The 16,534-nt window shown below is 43.9% G+C and overlaps 1 pseudogene; it reads left to right on the top strand.

Annotated features, from left to right (window-relative positions):
* The first annotated feature begins 14,443 nt into the window (after positions 1–14,443).
* LOC128566315 (zygote arrest protein 1-like) lies at positions 14,444–15,613 on the top strand (annotated as a pseudogene).
* Positions 15,614–16,534: the final 921 nt, after the last annotated feature.

The raw sequence follows: 16,534 nt of genomic DNA, 5'->3' as shown, positions 1-16,534 counted from the left end.
TGGTTCAGCCTTAATCAGTCATACAGTTATTAGTCCAGATGTACAAGTGAAAACACTAAGACTGGGGAATTAGTTACAATAACCAAGACTATACAATGATAGTTTGTAATGGATAGGACTAGAACTCAGGACTGTCTAAACCCTAAAGCTGCTCTTTTTTTTTTTTTTATTAAATCATAACTGTATACATTGATATGATCATGGGGCATCATACACTCGCTTCATAGACCATTTGACACATTTTTATCACAATGGTTAACATAGCCTTTCCAGCGTTCTCTCAGTTACTGTGCCAAAACATTTACATTCTACATTTACCAAGTTTCGCAAATACCCCTGTAAGATGCACCACAGGTGTGATCCCACCGATCCCCCTCCCTCTACCCACCACCACCCCCCGTCCCTTTCCAACTTCCCCCCATTGTTAGGTTGTAACTGGGTTATAGCTTTCATGTGAGAGCCCCAAATTAGTTTCATAGTAGGGCTGAGTACATTGGGTACTTTTTCTTCCATTCTTGAGATACTTTACTAAGAAGAATATGTTCCAGCTCCATCCATGTAAACATGAAAGAGGTAAAGTCTCCATCTTTCTTTAAGGCTGCATAGTATTCCATGGTGTACATATACCACAATTTATTAATCCATTCGTGGATCGATGAGCACTTGGGCTTTTTCCATGACTTAGCAATTATGAATTGGGCTGCAGTAAACATTCTGGTACAAATATCTTTGTTATGTTGTGATTTTTGGTCTTCTGGGTATATGCCCAGCAGAGGGATTACAGGATTGAATGGCAGATCTATTTTTAGATCTCTGAGTGTTCTCCATATTTCTTTCCAAAAGGAATGTATTAATTTGCATTCCCACCAGCAGTGCAGAAGTGTTCCCTTTACTCCGCATCCACGCCAACATCTCTGGTCTTGAGATTTTGTGATATAGGCTAGTCTCAGTGGAGTTAGATGATATCTCAAAGTAGTTTTGATTTGCATTTCTCTGATGATTAAAGATGATGAGCATTTTTTCATATGTCTGAAGGCCGTGCGCCTGTCTTCTTCAGAGAAGTTTCTCTTCAAATCCCTTGCCCAGCCTGCGATGGGATCTCTTGTTTTTTTCTTGCTGATGCGTTTGAGTTCTCTGTGGATTCTGGTTATTAAACCTTTGTCAGAGATATACCCAGCAACTATCTTCTCCCATTCTGAGGGCTGTTTGTTTGCTTTACTTACAGTGTTCTTAGCTGTGCAGAAGCTTTTTAGTTTGATCAAGTCCCAGTAGTGTATTTTTCAAGCTGCTTCAATTGCCCAGGGGGTTCTCCTCATGAAATACTCACCCAGACCAATTTCTTCAAGGGTTTTCCCTGCATTCTCCTCTAGTATTTTTATAGTTTCATGTCTTAAGTTTAAATCTTTAATCCAATGAGAGTCTATCTTAGTTAATGGTGAAAGGTGTGGGTCCAATTTCAGTCTTTTACAGGTTGCCAGCCAGTTCACCCAGCACCATTTGTTAAATAGGGAATATTTTCCCCACTGAATGTTTTTAATTGGCTTGTCAAAAATCAAACAGTGGTAAGTAGCTGGATTCATCTCTTGTTTCTCTATTCTATTCCAGATATCTACTTTTCTGTTTTTGTGCCAATACCATGCTGTTTTGATCACTATCGATTTGTAGTAAAGTCTGAGGTCTGGTAGTGTGATTCCTCCTGTTTTGTTTTTATTTCTGAGTAATGTCTTGGCTATTCGAGGTTTTTTCTGATTCCATATAAAACAAAGTATTGTTTTTTCAAGATCTTTAAAATATGACAGTGGAACTTTAATAGGGAGTGCGTTGAAATTATATATTGCTTTGGGTAGCATGGACATTTTGATAATGTTGATTCTTCCCAGCCATGAGCATGGTATGTTTTTCCATTTGTAACATTTTCAGCTATTTCTTTTCTTAGAGTTTCATAGTTCTCTTTATAGAGATCTTTCACGTCTTTTGTTAGGTAAATTCCCAAATATTTCATCTTCTTTGGCACTACTGTGAAAGGGATAGAGTCTTTAACTGCTTTTTCAACTTGACTGTTGTTGGTGTATATAAAGGCTACCAATTTATGGATGTTGATTTTGTAACCTGAGACGCTGCTGTATTCCTTGATCACTTCTAGGAGTTTTGTAGTAGAGTCCCTAGTGTTTTCCAGATACACAATCATATCATCTGTGAAGAGCGAAAGTTTGATCTCTTCTGACCCTATATGGATACCCTTGATTGCCTTTTCTTCCCTAATTGCGGTGGCTAAAACTTCCATTACAATGTTGAAAAGCAATGGAGACAATGGGCAGCCTTGTCTGGTTCCTGATCTGAGTGGAAATGATTTCAATTTAACTCCATTGAAAACGATATTGGCTGTGGGTTTGCTGTAGATGGCCTCTATCAGTTTAAGAAAAGTCCCTTCTAGACCAATTTTCTTGAGTGTTCTGATCATGAAGGAATGCTGGATATTATCAAAAGCTTTTTCTGCATCAATTGAGAGAATCATATGGTCTTTGTTTTTTAATTTGTTTATGTGCTGAATTACATGTATAGATTTATGTATATTGAACCAGCCTTGACACCCTGGGATAAAACCAACTTGGTCATGATGTATAATTTGTTTGATGTGTTGCTGGATTCTGTTTGTTAGGATCTTGTTGAATATTTTTGCATCTATATTCATTAGTGATATTGGTCTATAATTTTCTTTTCTTGTTGTGTCTTTTCCTGGTTTGGGGATCAGGGTGATGTTTGCTTCATAGAACGTGTTGGATAGTCTTCCTTCTTTTTCTACCTTTTGGAAAAGGTTGAGTAATATAGGTACTGATTCCTCTTTAAAGGTTTGGTAGAATTCTGACGTGAAACCATCTGGTCCCGGGCTTTTCTTTTTAGGGAGGTTTTGTATAGTTGATGCTATTTCTGAACTTGATATGGGTCTGTTCAACATTTCCACTTGATTCTGGTTAAGTCTTGGAAGGTGGCGTGCTTTCAAGTATCGGTCAATTTCCTTCAGATTTTCATATTTCTGAGAATAAAGTTTCTTGTAATATTCATTAAGGATTTTTTGGATTTCTGATGAGTCTGTTGTTATTTCGTCTTTGTCGTTTCTGATTGATGATATTAGAGATTTTACTCTTTTTTCTGATTAGGTTGGCCAGAGGTTTATCTATTTTATTGACCTTTTCAAAAAACCAGCTTTTTGATTTATTGATCTGTTGTATTATTCTTTTGTTTTCAATTTCATTTAATTCTGCTCTAATTTTGGTTATTTCTTTTCTTCTACTGGGTTGGGGTTGGAATGTTCTTCCTTTTCCAGTTGTGTGAGATGTCCCATTAAGTTGTTAACTTCCTCTCTTTCCGTTCTCTTGAGGAAGGCTTGCAGTGCTATAAATTTCCCTCTTAGAACTGCCTTTGTGATGTCCCAGAGGTTCTGATAGTTTGTGTCTTCATTGTCGTTTTGTTCCAAAAAATTGGCGATTTCTTTCTTAATCTCATCTCTGACCCAGCTATCATTCAGCATAAGGTTATTTAACTTCCATGTTTTTGTATGAGTATGCAGATTCCTGTTGTTACTCAGCTCAAGTTTTATTCCATGGTGGTCTGAGAAGATGCATGGAATAATTTCTATTCCTTTAAATTTACTGAGGTTAGACTTGTGACCTAAAATGTGGTCAATTTTGGAGTAAGTTCCGCGGGCTGATGAGAAGTATGTGTATTCAGTTTTGTTGGGATGAAATGTTCTGTAGATGTCTGCTAAATCTAAATATTGGATGGTTAGGTTTAAATCTAAGATTTCTTTGCTCAGCTTCTTGCTGGAGGATCGATCCAACACTGCCAAAGGAGTGTTGAAATCTCCGACGATTATGGAGCTGGAGGAAATCAAGTTACTCATGTCTGTTAGAGTTTCTCTTATAAATTGAGGTGCATTCTGGTTGGGTGCATAGATATTAATAATTGAGATCTCATCATGTTGAGTATTACCCTTAACAAATATAAAGTGACCATTCTTGTCCTTCCTTACTTTTGATGGTTTAAAGCCTACTGTATCTGCAAATAAAATTGCAACACCTGCTTTTTTCTGATTACCATTTGCCTGAGATATGGATGACCATCCTTTCACCCTGAGTCTGTATTTGTGTTTTAAGTTAAGATGTGACTCTTGTATGCAACAAGAGTTCATACTTGGCTCTTGAGTTTTTGTATCCAGTCAGCTAACCTATGCCTCTTTAGAGGACAGTTTAAGCCATTCACATTGATGGAGAGTATTGATAAGTCTGGTGGAATTTTCGGTATCGAGTTTTTCAAAGGTCCAGTGGACATTTTTAATCCTTTCACCAGTGTGGAAGTTGGAGTTTGATCTGAAGTTTCTGAGTGAGTTTACTTTTGTGGTATAGGATTGGGTTGGTCATTGTGGAGGATAGGTCTGAGAATATCCTGAAGAGCTGGTTTACTTATGGCAAATTTTTTCAACATATGAATGTCATTGAAGTATTTAATTTCTCCATCATAGATGAAACTCAGTTTAGCTGGATACAAGATCCTGGGTTAAAAGTTATTTTGCTTTAGGAGATTAAAAGATGATGACCACTCTCTTCTGGCTTGAAAAGTTTCAGTAGAGAGATCTGCAGTTATTCTAATATTCTTACCTTTGTACGTAATAGTTTTCTTTTGCCAGGCTGCTTTGAGAATCTTCTCTTTCATGTTAACTTTAGTGAAGCTAATTATGATATGTCTGGGGGATGATTTATTGGGGTTGAACCGTGCTGGGGTTCTGAAGCTGTCTGCTGTCTGAATTTCAGATTCTCTAGGCATGTCTGAAAAGTTTTCTTTCATAATTTCATGCAGAAGGGCCTCTGTGCCCTTCGAGTCCACCACATCATTCTCAGAAATCCCAATAATTCGTATATTGCTTTTTTTCAAATTATCTGAGAGCTCTCTGAGTGAGTGATCCGTTTTTGCTTTCCATTTCTCTTCCTCTTTGAGAGATTGGGCGTTCAAAGACTTTATCTTCAATGTCAGAAATCCTTTTTTCTGCTTGCTCCATTCTGTTGCTGAGGGATTCTACTGTATTTTTCATATCTTTGAGGGCTGTAAATTCTTGCTTCAGTGTGTCTAAGTCTTTGGTGGTTTTGTCTTTAAATTCGTTAAATTCTTGAGACAACTTTTGAATTTCTCCTTGAATTCCTAATTCCATTTTATTAATCTTGTCTGCAATCCAAATTCTGAATTCGATTTCTGACATCTCAGCCAGTTGTTTATGAATGGGATCTTCAATCACATCTGCCGTATCTTTTCTTGGGGGGGTTGGTCTATTCTGGTTATTCATGTTACCAGAGTTTTTCTGCTGATTCTTCCCCATGGTTATTTTACTCCCTTTGATTTTTCCCCTGGGGCTTTATCAAGGGCCCGTACAGTGTTGTGGCCTGAGAAACTGGGGCCCTGTCTTGTGTGGTGTTGCTAAGTGGTTCTGTCTTGTTTTCAGCTGGTTTCTGTTCAATCCTATTGCAACTTCTACTCTGGCTTGAAGTTTCAGCTGTGTGGAAAAATCAGCAATTAAGTCACCCCGCCTGCCCCCCTCTGGCCCCAGTTGGAAAAGGAGAATCAAACCTTCCTACAACCGCACACCCAGGGCACCACCTGAAAAGTCCTCAGTCTGTTAGCCCAGTTCAAAAGGTCCAAATCAACTGTCTCAATTGGCACCTGTCTCAGGTGGGAGAGTTCGAGAGGTCTCTGGGAACTAGATCACAGGGGCCTGGTGACTCCTCTGACACGGCTCACCCCAGTGCAGCGTGGAGTCAGGAGGAGCCACCCAGCAAACAGAGCAGTCTGGGAAGGTTGACGTCTCCTTCCCCACTTTGCCCCTCCGTCGGACCCAGTCACTGGTATCTCTGCAGATGGCTAACCCAGTTGCCTTCAGTGAGCAGACATTCCAGGGGTTTGCACCTGCCTGAATCTCAAGGAAGTCTGCCAGGCCCCCGCAGACTGCTGCTATTTAGCAGGAGGAGATGGGGCCTGACATGTTTGAGTGCTTGATGCAGGTGATGGGAAGGAGGTGTTCACTCAGGCTTAGCCCCGTCCCTGATGGATGCTGTTAATAGAACAGAACAGAACAGACAACTTTGCAGGGTTCTGTCTCTGTTCCTGCCGAAATCGCCTACAGAAGACGGGCTGTTCTGAGTTCAAACGTCTTTGCTGCTGGAGGTTTGTGTCCTCTTTGCTGCTGAAGGTTTGCGTCCGATCACCTCTCTGGGTCGGCCCCGCCCTGGAAGCTTCCCGGGTTTGTGAGCAGTGTCAGGAAATCCCCTGCTCACCGGTGGCCTCCTCTGGTTGCCCAGGGAGACAGGGGGTGTGGCCTCAGAATATCCAGAAGTGAGCGTTCTGCCGTTAAAGAAAAAACGGCTGTTGCTCTGCCTCCAGGGAACTGCCGCTCTGGTGTGGGCACTCAGCCGACCCTTTTCTCCTCTGTCTCGCGCCCCAGAGTCAGCACTGAGCAGCCGCAGTTTATGCTGGGTCCACACCCCTTGAGAGATCCCCCAAGAATCCGAACTCTTGGGGGACAGGCCCCCAGACCCCGAGTGGGAGTGGCGTGGAAGCTAGAGTTTCATTCAGTTTTATGCCCGGCCGTATTATTGCCGCCAGGGGAGGGCTGCTGCACTGCACCGCAGGGAAGTGCCACCAAGGCTTGATTTCCCCTCAGCAGAGTGCCCTCTCCTCGCTCACATGTCTCAGAGTCAGCGCTGAACTGACACAGCTCGGGCACTGTGCACTCCCCTCGAGAAATCACCCAAGGATCCGAACTCCTGGGGGATAGGCCTCCAGACCCCGATTGAGAGTAGGGGCGCTCAGCGGGGAAGCTAGAGTTTTATTCAGTTTTGTGCCCGGCCGGCCGTAATGTTGCCCGGGGAGGGCTGCTGCACCGCACCGCAGGGAAGTGCTGCCGAGGCGTGACTCCCCCTCAGCCCGGTGCCCTCTCCTCACTCGCGTGCCTCAGAGTCAATGCTGACCAGTCACAGCTCGGGGACTGTCCACTCCCCTTGAGAAATCACTCAAGAATCCGAACTCCTGGGGTACAGGCCTCCAGACCTCAGTGGGTGGGAGGGGAGTGTTGGGGATTCAGGGTTGCCGGCAAAGGATTTTTAAAGTTTTATTCAGTTTTATGCCTGGCAGGAGAACGCCACGGCACCCCAGTAGGGGAGGTAGGTCCAGTTTTTAGAAGGTCTCTCCCGTGGAGTGTAGCGGGAGGGCCTTTAATTTCTGCCCGTTTGTGTAATTGTGGGGCTTTTGAGCCGGTCTCATGGGGGAGGGGGACTCCTGTCCGCTTGGTGGTGGATTTTGTACCTTTTGTTTGCATCCTTGTGATCACAGCTTGCCTCAGCGGTGTTGATGTGCGTTCTTCAACCTTCTCTCTTGGTGTGGCTCAAGTCCACCAGGATACTTACTAAATTCCTGTCCCTTAACTCTCCTTCTGGATGGGAGCCTCTGTTGAAAGCTGGCTTCAGTCCGCCATCTTGTCTCCCTCCCAAAGCTGCTCTTTTTGAATGACTTAGAAGTGGGGCAGCACAAGGCCTCTCCTTCCCCTCCTATCCCCATATAGTTCTTCTCCCACTCTCCCTAGAATTAGGGAGCCCCATGCCTCTTTGTCTTCCAGGGCTTTGGTACCCTGACATGTGGCCCAAACTTCCTCTCCAAGCCCAAATTTCTCCACTTCCTGTCATTATCCAAACATTATTGAATAAAGTTAATTCATTTCATTCACTGAATGTTAATTGAGGGTCTATTACATGCCAAATGGTAGCACTGAGGACCTGGTGGTTAACAAGCTACATGCAGGCGGTGCCTGTGGCTCAGTCGTTAAGGCACCGGCCCCATACACCAAGGGTGGCGGGTTCAAACCAGGCCTTGGCTGAACTGCAACCAAAAAATAGCCGGGCGTTGTGGTGGGCGCCTGTAGTCCCAGCTACTCGGGAGGCTGAGGCAAGAGAATCACTTAAGCCCAAGAGTTAGAGGTTGCTGTGAGCTGTGTGAGGACATGGCACTCTACTGAGGGCCATAGAGTGAGACTGTCTCTACAAAAAAAAAAAAAATTCTAAAAAAAAACAAGCTAAGTGCAGTCCCTGGCCTTATGTTGCCCACAGCCTGCTCCCTTTTATGACTCCAGGCAGTTCTTTTTATTTATAATACCCTCTTCCCCCCAGTCCACCCTCAGCAGGAAAACTCCTATTGATCCACCTAGAACCACCTCACAATCTTATCTCCTCTTCCACCTTCCCCAAATCCCTTGGATGACATTCAAAATATTTAGTAGCCTATTTGGCAATCAGAATGGATATGCCACCTGTGACCTAGCAGCCTACCAGCATGACCAGGAAGAATGTCAGTCCAGCCTCAACCCTGAACGGAATTAGTTACCCTGCCTTGGAATTCCTCAGCATGTGTCCCATACAAATACATGTGACTGTGAGCTTCTGAAAAGCAAGAATGTTTTCCTTTTTATTCAGACACTAGCACAGCCCTGGCACATAGTAGAAACTTAATAAGTCTCTATTGAATTAATGAGAAAAAGAAGTAATCATCTCTTAATCCTTGAGAACTTCCTAAAAAAAAAAAAAAACTCCCTGTTCAGAAAAAGAACCTTTCCTACTTGAAGAGCCAAAAAATATTCAATGAGTTGGAACCATTTTTTCTTTTTTTTTATTTTTTCTTTTTTTTTAATTTATTTATTTAGACTGAGTCTCAAGCTGTCCCCCTGGATACAGTGCCGGGCATCACAGCTCACAGCAACCTCCAACTCTTGAGCTTAAGTGATTCTCTTGTCTCAGCCTCCCAAGTAGGTGGGACTACAGGCGCCCACCACAATGCCCAGCTATTTTTTGGTTGTAGTTGTCATTGTTGTTTGGTGAGCCTGGGCTGGATTCCAATCCACCAGCTCTGGTGTATGTGGCTGGCGCCTTAGCCGCTTGAGCTACAGGCGCCGAGCCATTTAATTTTATTTGTAATTGACAAATAATCATTGTATACATTTAGGGGGTACAGTGTGATATTTTAATATGGGCTGACCACAAAGTTCATGTGCAATTTAAAATTGTACACAATCTTTATGGCCACCCTGTACATGTTTACACTGTAGAATAATTAAATCAAGCTATTCACATATCCATCACCTCACATTATCATCATTTGTTGTGGTGAATTAAAATCTATTATTTTACCAAGATGAAATCTACATGACTACTAACTACAATCACATACTACACAATAGGTTTCTTAAATTTATTTCTTTCCTTCAGCTATCATTGAAATATTTTTCTTAGTGTAAGAGTTCTTGTGTGATACCGTAAAGTGCATTTCTATGCTGCTGCTTATCTTTTTAACTCTGGTGACAAAATTATAACACAAGTGTAATGCTGTGGGCTGAATTCTGTCTCCCTGAAATTTGTATGTTGAGGTCCCAGTCCCCCAGTATGTCAGAGATAGGCCTTTAAAGAGATCATTACTTTAAAATGATGTCATATAGATAGGCCCTATTCTGATAGGACTGATGTCCTCACAAGAGAAGGAGATTAGGACTCAGGCACAGAGAAAAGGCCATGTGAAGACACAAGGGCAGACGGCCACCTGCAAGCCAAGGAGAGAGGCCCCAGGGAAAACCAATTCAGTCAACACCTTCATCTTGGACTTGTAGCCTCCAGAAGTAAGAGAAAATTTCTGTTGTGTAAGCCAAACAGTCTGTAGTACTTTATTATAACAGCCAGCCCTAGCAAACTAATGTAAGTATCAATCTCCCTTGCAAGTGAACTATTGCTATAATAAATGATACAAATTCTCATTGTGTATGTACTATCTCTGGATAAACTGGGAACTTTTTGATGTTAGTAAATGTGAATTTTATTTCTTAGACTCTTTCATAAAGCATAACACCATTTATATACATAATAGATGCTCAGTAAATATTTAGACCCCATTTCTTAAGCTACAAAATATATAGGAAGAATAGTCTTCATCTGTTTCAGGGTTTCTCAACCTCATATTATCAATGTTTTGGGCCAAATAATTCTTTGTTTTACAGGGCTGCCCTGTGAATTGTAGGATTCTTACCAGTTCTCTGGAGCTCTACTCACTAGATGCTAGTAGTACACGACCCTCCCCCACGTTGTAACAAGCAAAAATGTCTGTGGACATTGTCAAACCTCCCCTTGAAATTCAAGCCACTCCTGGTTAAGAACTAATCTATGGTGGCCCTATCTTTTTCTCCTTTTCTTGGATATTTTGTGTGTTGTTTCAAATATTATACAAAGCTGGGGATGTCTTAGAGAAATGTGCTATGAATCCCGAGCATCAGAAGAATAACAAGAAATAAGACCAAATTTATTGGTGAGGGAGGGACGGTTGGTGTGATTCAGAATGTGATCTGGTACGGCTATTTGGTCAAATTGGCCTGTAGAAAGAATAGTCTCTATAGTAGGACAAGACCAAAGAAGAGGCTAAAAATGTCAAGATGGTGGTTTCTGCTGAGTCAGAAGCCCAGGCCTCAACTCCCAAGATTTTACCTCCTGGTCATTGGTCACTAGCTAGGGTCAACACAGGCAAGGAGTTATTTCTATCTCCAGTAGGACTATTTTAAATGATTCGTGGTTTCGGCCATTTCTTAGTGGACAAATCCCCACATCACAAAAACCACCAAGAAAATTGCCACTAATTAGCATGCTCATTAACAACCTTAGTAAAAAAGGTGGTGGCTGAAAGGGCTGGGGCCCCAGAACTGTGGTCTCCCCTCTAAGCTGGCCTGGCACCCTGAGGCTGAGGCTGGGTGTGAGCAAACAGCATGGCCAGTCACTTCCTAACCACCTCATTCTTGGAGAACCATCTCAGGATCTCAGCATCGTCCTCTGGATCCCATGAAAGACTCTCCTGGGTGTAAAAATAAAATTATGGTGGTAGAGGTCATGGGGTCATCCTATCTACCAAGAATGTGAAGGAATGATGGATCATGCTTTGTAGCCTAAAGCCACAATCTACTCTGATGGTTTCAGTGCCTCTAACATCTGACACAATATCACATGGAGGGGACAGAGGTAGGAATTACAATAGCTGGGAGCCAGATTATGAAGGGATTTCTTAGAGAAACACTCTGTGAATCTTGAGCATCAGAAGGATAACAAGAAATAAGACCAAATTTATTGGTGGAGGATGGCTGGCTAGAACACCTCAGAGTGTGTTCTGGTAGGGCTATTGAGTCATGCCAAAAATAGAGAAACTGGATTATTTCTAGACTCTTCTCTGATGTTTTTGAGGGAATCACAGACTTTGTTTTAAAGACATCGGTGACTTAGTGATATAGGTCACAGGAAATTTCTGCCATCCCTGAGCTAGTAGAATTCCCAGCAATGCATTATGCAAGTAACACAAGACAAGACAAAGTTATCTGGAGAGAAGGAAGCACCACACACGCCAAACCTCTTTAGAAAGAAAGAAAGTACTTTTTGATGCAAAGCCCAGTAGAAAAGATAGTAACACCTTCCATTTCTACTTTCTGAATTACTGGCTGCACTATTTACCATCTCAGGTGTACCAAGGGTAACAATAAAACAAAAATGTAACCATACTTGGACTTAAAAGGAAGTCTGGGTTGTATTTCACACCTGCTCCCTCTCCCTCATTCTGCCCTGGGTGACAGATGCAAAACTCCTTGTGATTTGACTAAAGGTAACCCACACTTCTGGAGTTTGAGTAAATACCCACCGGCCACAGGCTAAATATGTCACGGGAGTTTCACAGGGGTCCCCACAGCTTCCCCATTGCCTTGCAGCTAGCTAAGCAGCAGGGCATACTGGGTTCTGATTTTGCAGTGCAGCTTAGGAATTTGATAAAGAGAGTGCATCTTTTTCAAGAAAGCCACAGTTAGTAGCTATCAACTACAATGCTTAACACAAGCGACCACATTGTTAAATCACCTCTGTCCACATTGTCCTCCATATACTTTTCTATGACACATTAAGTTTCCCATGCAAAAGCCATTTTTCCTGTCTCCTACTTAGCTAGAAAAAGAAGGAAATAATGCCCTACTTGCTTGGTGCTTATGATAGTTTTATGACTTTCGGACTGGGTTATAATAGACACAGCACAGATATTTTAGTTCCATTTAACAAACAACAGACATAAATACGAAGAAATGAAATCAAGTATTCAGGCTGAGGACATTTGATATATTCAAAGTGCCTGTAATGTGAAATTGAGCTTTGTCCACTACTTGGAAAAGAGTGTTAGAGAAGTCATTCCTTTTCCTTTTAACAATATTGTGTCTCACAAGCCCTTCATTCAATGTGTGGAAAACTTAGAACAGCTCTAGTAATTACGGCACAGCCCGAGCTGCTATAGCAAAGCTATGTCAAAACATAGCACTTTAAGCAAAACAGAAGCATCCTTCTCTTAACAGAGAAACAGCAGAGGTTGTGGGCAGGTCACAGAGCGAGAAATGACTCTGCTCCACAAGGTCCTCCATTGACCCATAATACTCTTTTTTCCTATTTTTTTCAATTATGGTCTACACCATAATCATTATTAGGTCAATTATGTTCTACACTTTTTCAACTGTATCCTTCTACTTCTTGCTCTCATCTGAGGCACCTCCTCTTCAAAAACCACGTTATTTTTTTTTTGTTTGTTTGTTTTTAAATACATTTATTGTAATTCTTCATAAGTATTTAAAGCCAGGTATTGTTTACAGTAATACTTCATTTATCTGACATTACTGAGAAATCTACATAAATCATTTTTCCCATTAGGTGAATCATATCCCTTTGTATTCTGAACATTTCGAATGGAACTCTGTCTAAAAAGTGTACTATATATTCCTCCAACTTCCTCAGCAGCAGTTAATGAGCATTACTCAACCTGGTCTTGATTCAGAGCCTCGTGTGCACACCTGGCATTTTTAAAGGATATAATACAGGCCAGACACAGTGGTTCATGCCTATAATCCTAGCACCCTGGGAAAGCGAGGTGAGTGGATTGCTTGAGCTCAGGAGTTCAAGACCAGCCTGAGCAAGAGTGAGACCTGGTCTCTGCGGGTAGAGGATCTCTTCAGCTCAAGAGTTTAAGGTTGCTGTGAGCTATGATGATGCCATGGCACTCTACCCAGGATGATAGAGTGAGCCATTTTAATTAATTTTTTTTCTGTTAACTTTATTTATAGGTATTATAGTCTTAATCTTTCTCTTCATCTGATGTTTGGTACTCTGGCAAAACTTTTGGTCTTTCAGCTTGAACCTGGAGCTTTACTCCATCAAAGATGATTTTCCTGTTGTAGTGCATTCTGAAGTTCTTCCTCTGCAGAAAATTGAACCCAACCTAAACCTACGTGAAAGCCAGTCTCTTTGTCAAAAAATACAAAGCACCTTCATATATGGCCAAACTGTGCAAAGTGTTCTCTCAGCTCATTCCGAGCAGCAGTCCAAGGATTTTTTCTAAAAAAAGCAACGGGCTGATTAATACTTGTACGCAGGGCCTTGACACGCCTCACCGCGGGGCCGCCAAGGCCACCATCTTTAAACTGAAAGCCCACTCCGCACTGGGGTTGCGACCCCGGAAGAACCAAGTGGATCCGGAGCAAGGAATGCTGCTTCAGGATCAGAGGGCCCAGGCAGCGAGATGGGGAAGATGGCGGCGGCCCTGGCCTCTGTGGCGACGCTGGCAACAGAGCCAGAGGAGGACGCCTTTCGGAAACTTTTTCGCTTCTACAGGCAAAGCAGGCCTGGGACCGCAGATCTAGGAGAGGTCATCGACTTCTCGATGGTCCACACAGCCCGCGGCATGGCTCCTTATGCCCACAAGGTACAGAGAGAGCAGTGGCACACGCCTCCCTATTGCCTCGCTTAGTTTCTTGGAGGAGCTGCCACGTCCTCCTCGCCTCTTTTCGCCTCCAAACCGATTGTTATTGAACAGGCGCGGAGCTGAACTGCTCATTAACAGTTACGCTTCAGTAATAAAGTTCTGAGCTGCTGATTTCTTTATACCGCCATTCCCGGCGGTTGCCTCAGACACGCCTGAGGATTGGTGTTTATTCTTTCCTCTAATTGTCTACCTGCATTTCCCTTTGGTTTGTGTAAAATCCCTTCTAAGGCTTAGAAGTTCTTCGTAGGCGTTAAGGTACCGCGTTGCAACTTGAAAAAAAACTACTGAAAAATCCCAGCACTTACAGGATTGCGACGTTTTAAGCCACCGTGCATGAAAGACTAATTCTGGTCTTCTTCTCTGGGCCTTTTAGAAAGACGTCTTGAGCCCCGCGCAGTGGCTCATTGTTGGAATCTGCGGACTTTGGGAGACTGAGGCGGGAGGATAGCTAGAGCCCAGGAATGAGATACCCCGTCTGTAGTAAAAATAAAAAAAAATAGGCGGATGCCTGTAGCCCCAGCACCGAGGAGGCTGAGGCAGAAGGATGGCTGCCCTCGGGGACGAGGTGCTGGACTGTTACACGTACTCCGCGTGCTCACCTGCTCGTACTCCTACTCGCCGGCCGCAGCGCACTCCCGCCTCGTCCTCCTCCGCGGCGGGGACGGCGTCGCCGTCCTTCTCGGGCTGTGGTCAGCAGACGGCCGTAAAGTTCTTCGACAGCTACCAGCGAACGCAGTTCATAGCCCTCCTGTCGCAGGTGAGCCCGGGCATCGGCCCGCGCTTCTGCCGGGCGGCCAGCTGCGACGCGGCTGTGCAGGTGAACCCGCACAGCGACGCCTCGGTGCAGTGTTCCCTGGGGTGGTGCACGCTGCCGCGCAGGGCCCGCGATCCGGGTCCCCGGGCCGGCCCCGGAGCCGAGGTCGCGGCGTCCCAGCAGCCGGCCCGCCGTGGCCGGAAGCAGGGTGCCCCGCGGCCCGTGAGCTTCCCGTGCACCGTCACCGTGTACTCGCCGATGGCCTCCCGCCGCCCTGCGGCCTTCCTGGAGGGGGCCGAGGATGCGGCGGGCGAGCAGAGGTCCGGGGCGACGGAGGGAGAAGGCGGGCCGCCCCCGCGAGGCTGCAAGGTCCCGAGGAGGGAGAGGCATAGGCGAGGAAAGCGCCCGGACGACCGCAAGCTGAGGAGGCGTAGGCCGCGGGTCGGGCGAGCTGGGAGCAGCCTGCTGCGTGGCCCCGGCTGCGGCCTCAGGAGGCTGCGGGCCCGAGCCCAGGAGCCTGGAGCAGCCTCCGCCGGCGGGGAGGCCCCAGGACGGCAATGACGGAGGGGACGGAAGGGGAGCCAGCAGCTGGAGAGAGGTCGTCGCTGAAGAGCCCCGAGCTGGGCAAGGAGCGCTTGGGATTCCAGTTCTTAGAACCGAAGTATGGCTATTACCACTGTAAGGACTGTTAACATCCGATGGGAGAGGGCGTACGTGTGGTGTGTACAGGGCACCAACAAGGTTTACTTCAAACAGTTTTGCAGAACTTGCCAGAAGTCTTATAACCCTTACTGAGTGGAGGATATCACCTGTCAAAATTGTGAGCAAACTAGATGTTCCTGTGTGGTGAAACTTCGCCTTGTGGGCCCTAAATGGCCCCACCGTCAAGATTTGTGTGGGAGATGCAATGGCAAACACCTGTCCTGTGACAGCACGTTCAGCTTCAAATACATCATTTAAACAAACGTGAAAAAAGTCCTGAGTGTGTGCCAAGGGAGCAGACGAGTGAGCTTTCTCTTCTCTCTTGCACCTCCTTCAAAATACTTAATGAAAGGTGGTGTATTTTGAACAAGCCGAATAAAGATATTGCAAAAAACAAAAGTTAATTAAAATAAAGGCTACAAGATGTTGCCAAAGGATAGCCCACCAGCCAGAATTTAATCCCATAGCTAGCTTAAAGGGAGCCCAGAAAGTGAAGTTTGTGTGCCCGACTAAAACTTGGAAGATTTCATTATCAAAAAGATGAAAATGAATACAATTAGGATATTATTAAACAACATCAAAAGCTTTACAAAATTTGGGAACTGGATTCTTTTCCAGTATCTTCTAATGAAGGAGAATATAGCACAAAAACACAATGTGCAAATAATCAACAAAGCAAAAGTTCCATTCTACAGTATCCACTTCTGGCATCTTTGTGTGTTGTTAATTTTTGTCTATTGCTTACTTCCACTTTTCCCAGAGATTGGAATCAGTTAAAAGCATGAAATTGTCTGTCAAACACAAGAGACTGTTGCTGGATAGTGTCTTTGTTATTTCCCTTTAGCATAATCCAAAATTTATTTTCAATGACTCTGGCAATCATAAAATGAAGAAATCTGCAGTGCCAGAACTCTTCAGCCCAAAGCATTTCTGCAATATTTGGCAAATGTTTACAATTCAGAGTTATGTGGCAACAACATCAAATATCTTGTGCTATTTTGAATCAGATAATTCCTACGCTAATGGCTATCACTCTGAACTGATCTTAATTTCCCATGACAATCACAAAAATGCAAGAAGGACCAAGTTCCATAGAATGTCGGTATTCCTTTAGGTAGTCATTGCTTTTGATGAAAGCATGACTATTGTTGGCAGAGGAAAACTTCTGATTCAGTGAAG

Source organism: Nycticebus coucang, chromosome 15 (genome assembly GCF_027406575.1).
Source record: "Nycticebus coucang isolate mNycCou1 chromosome 15, mNycCou1.pri, whole genome shotgun sequence".
Classification (NCBI taxonomy): domain Eukaryota; kingdom Metazoa; phylum Chordata; class Mammalia; order Primates; family Lorisidae; genus Nycticebus; species Nycticebus coucang.
Note: the sequence above shows the minus strand (reverse complement) of the source record. Positions and strands in the feature narration are given on the sequence as shown.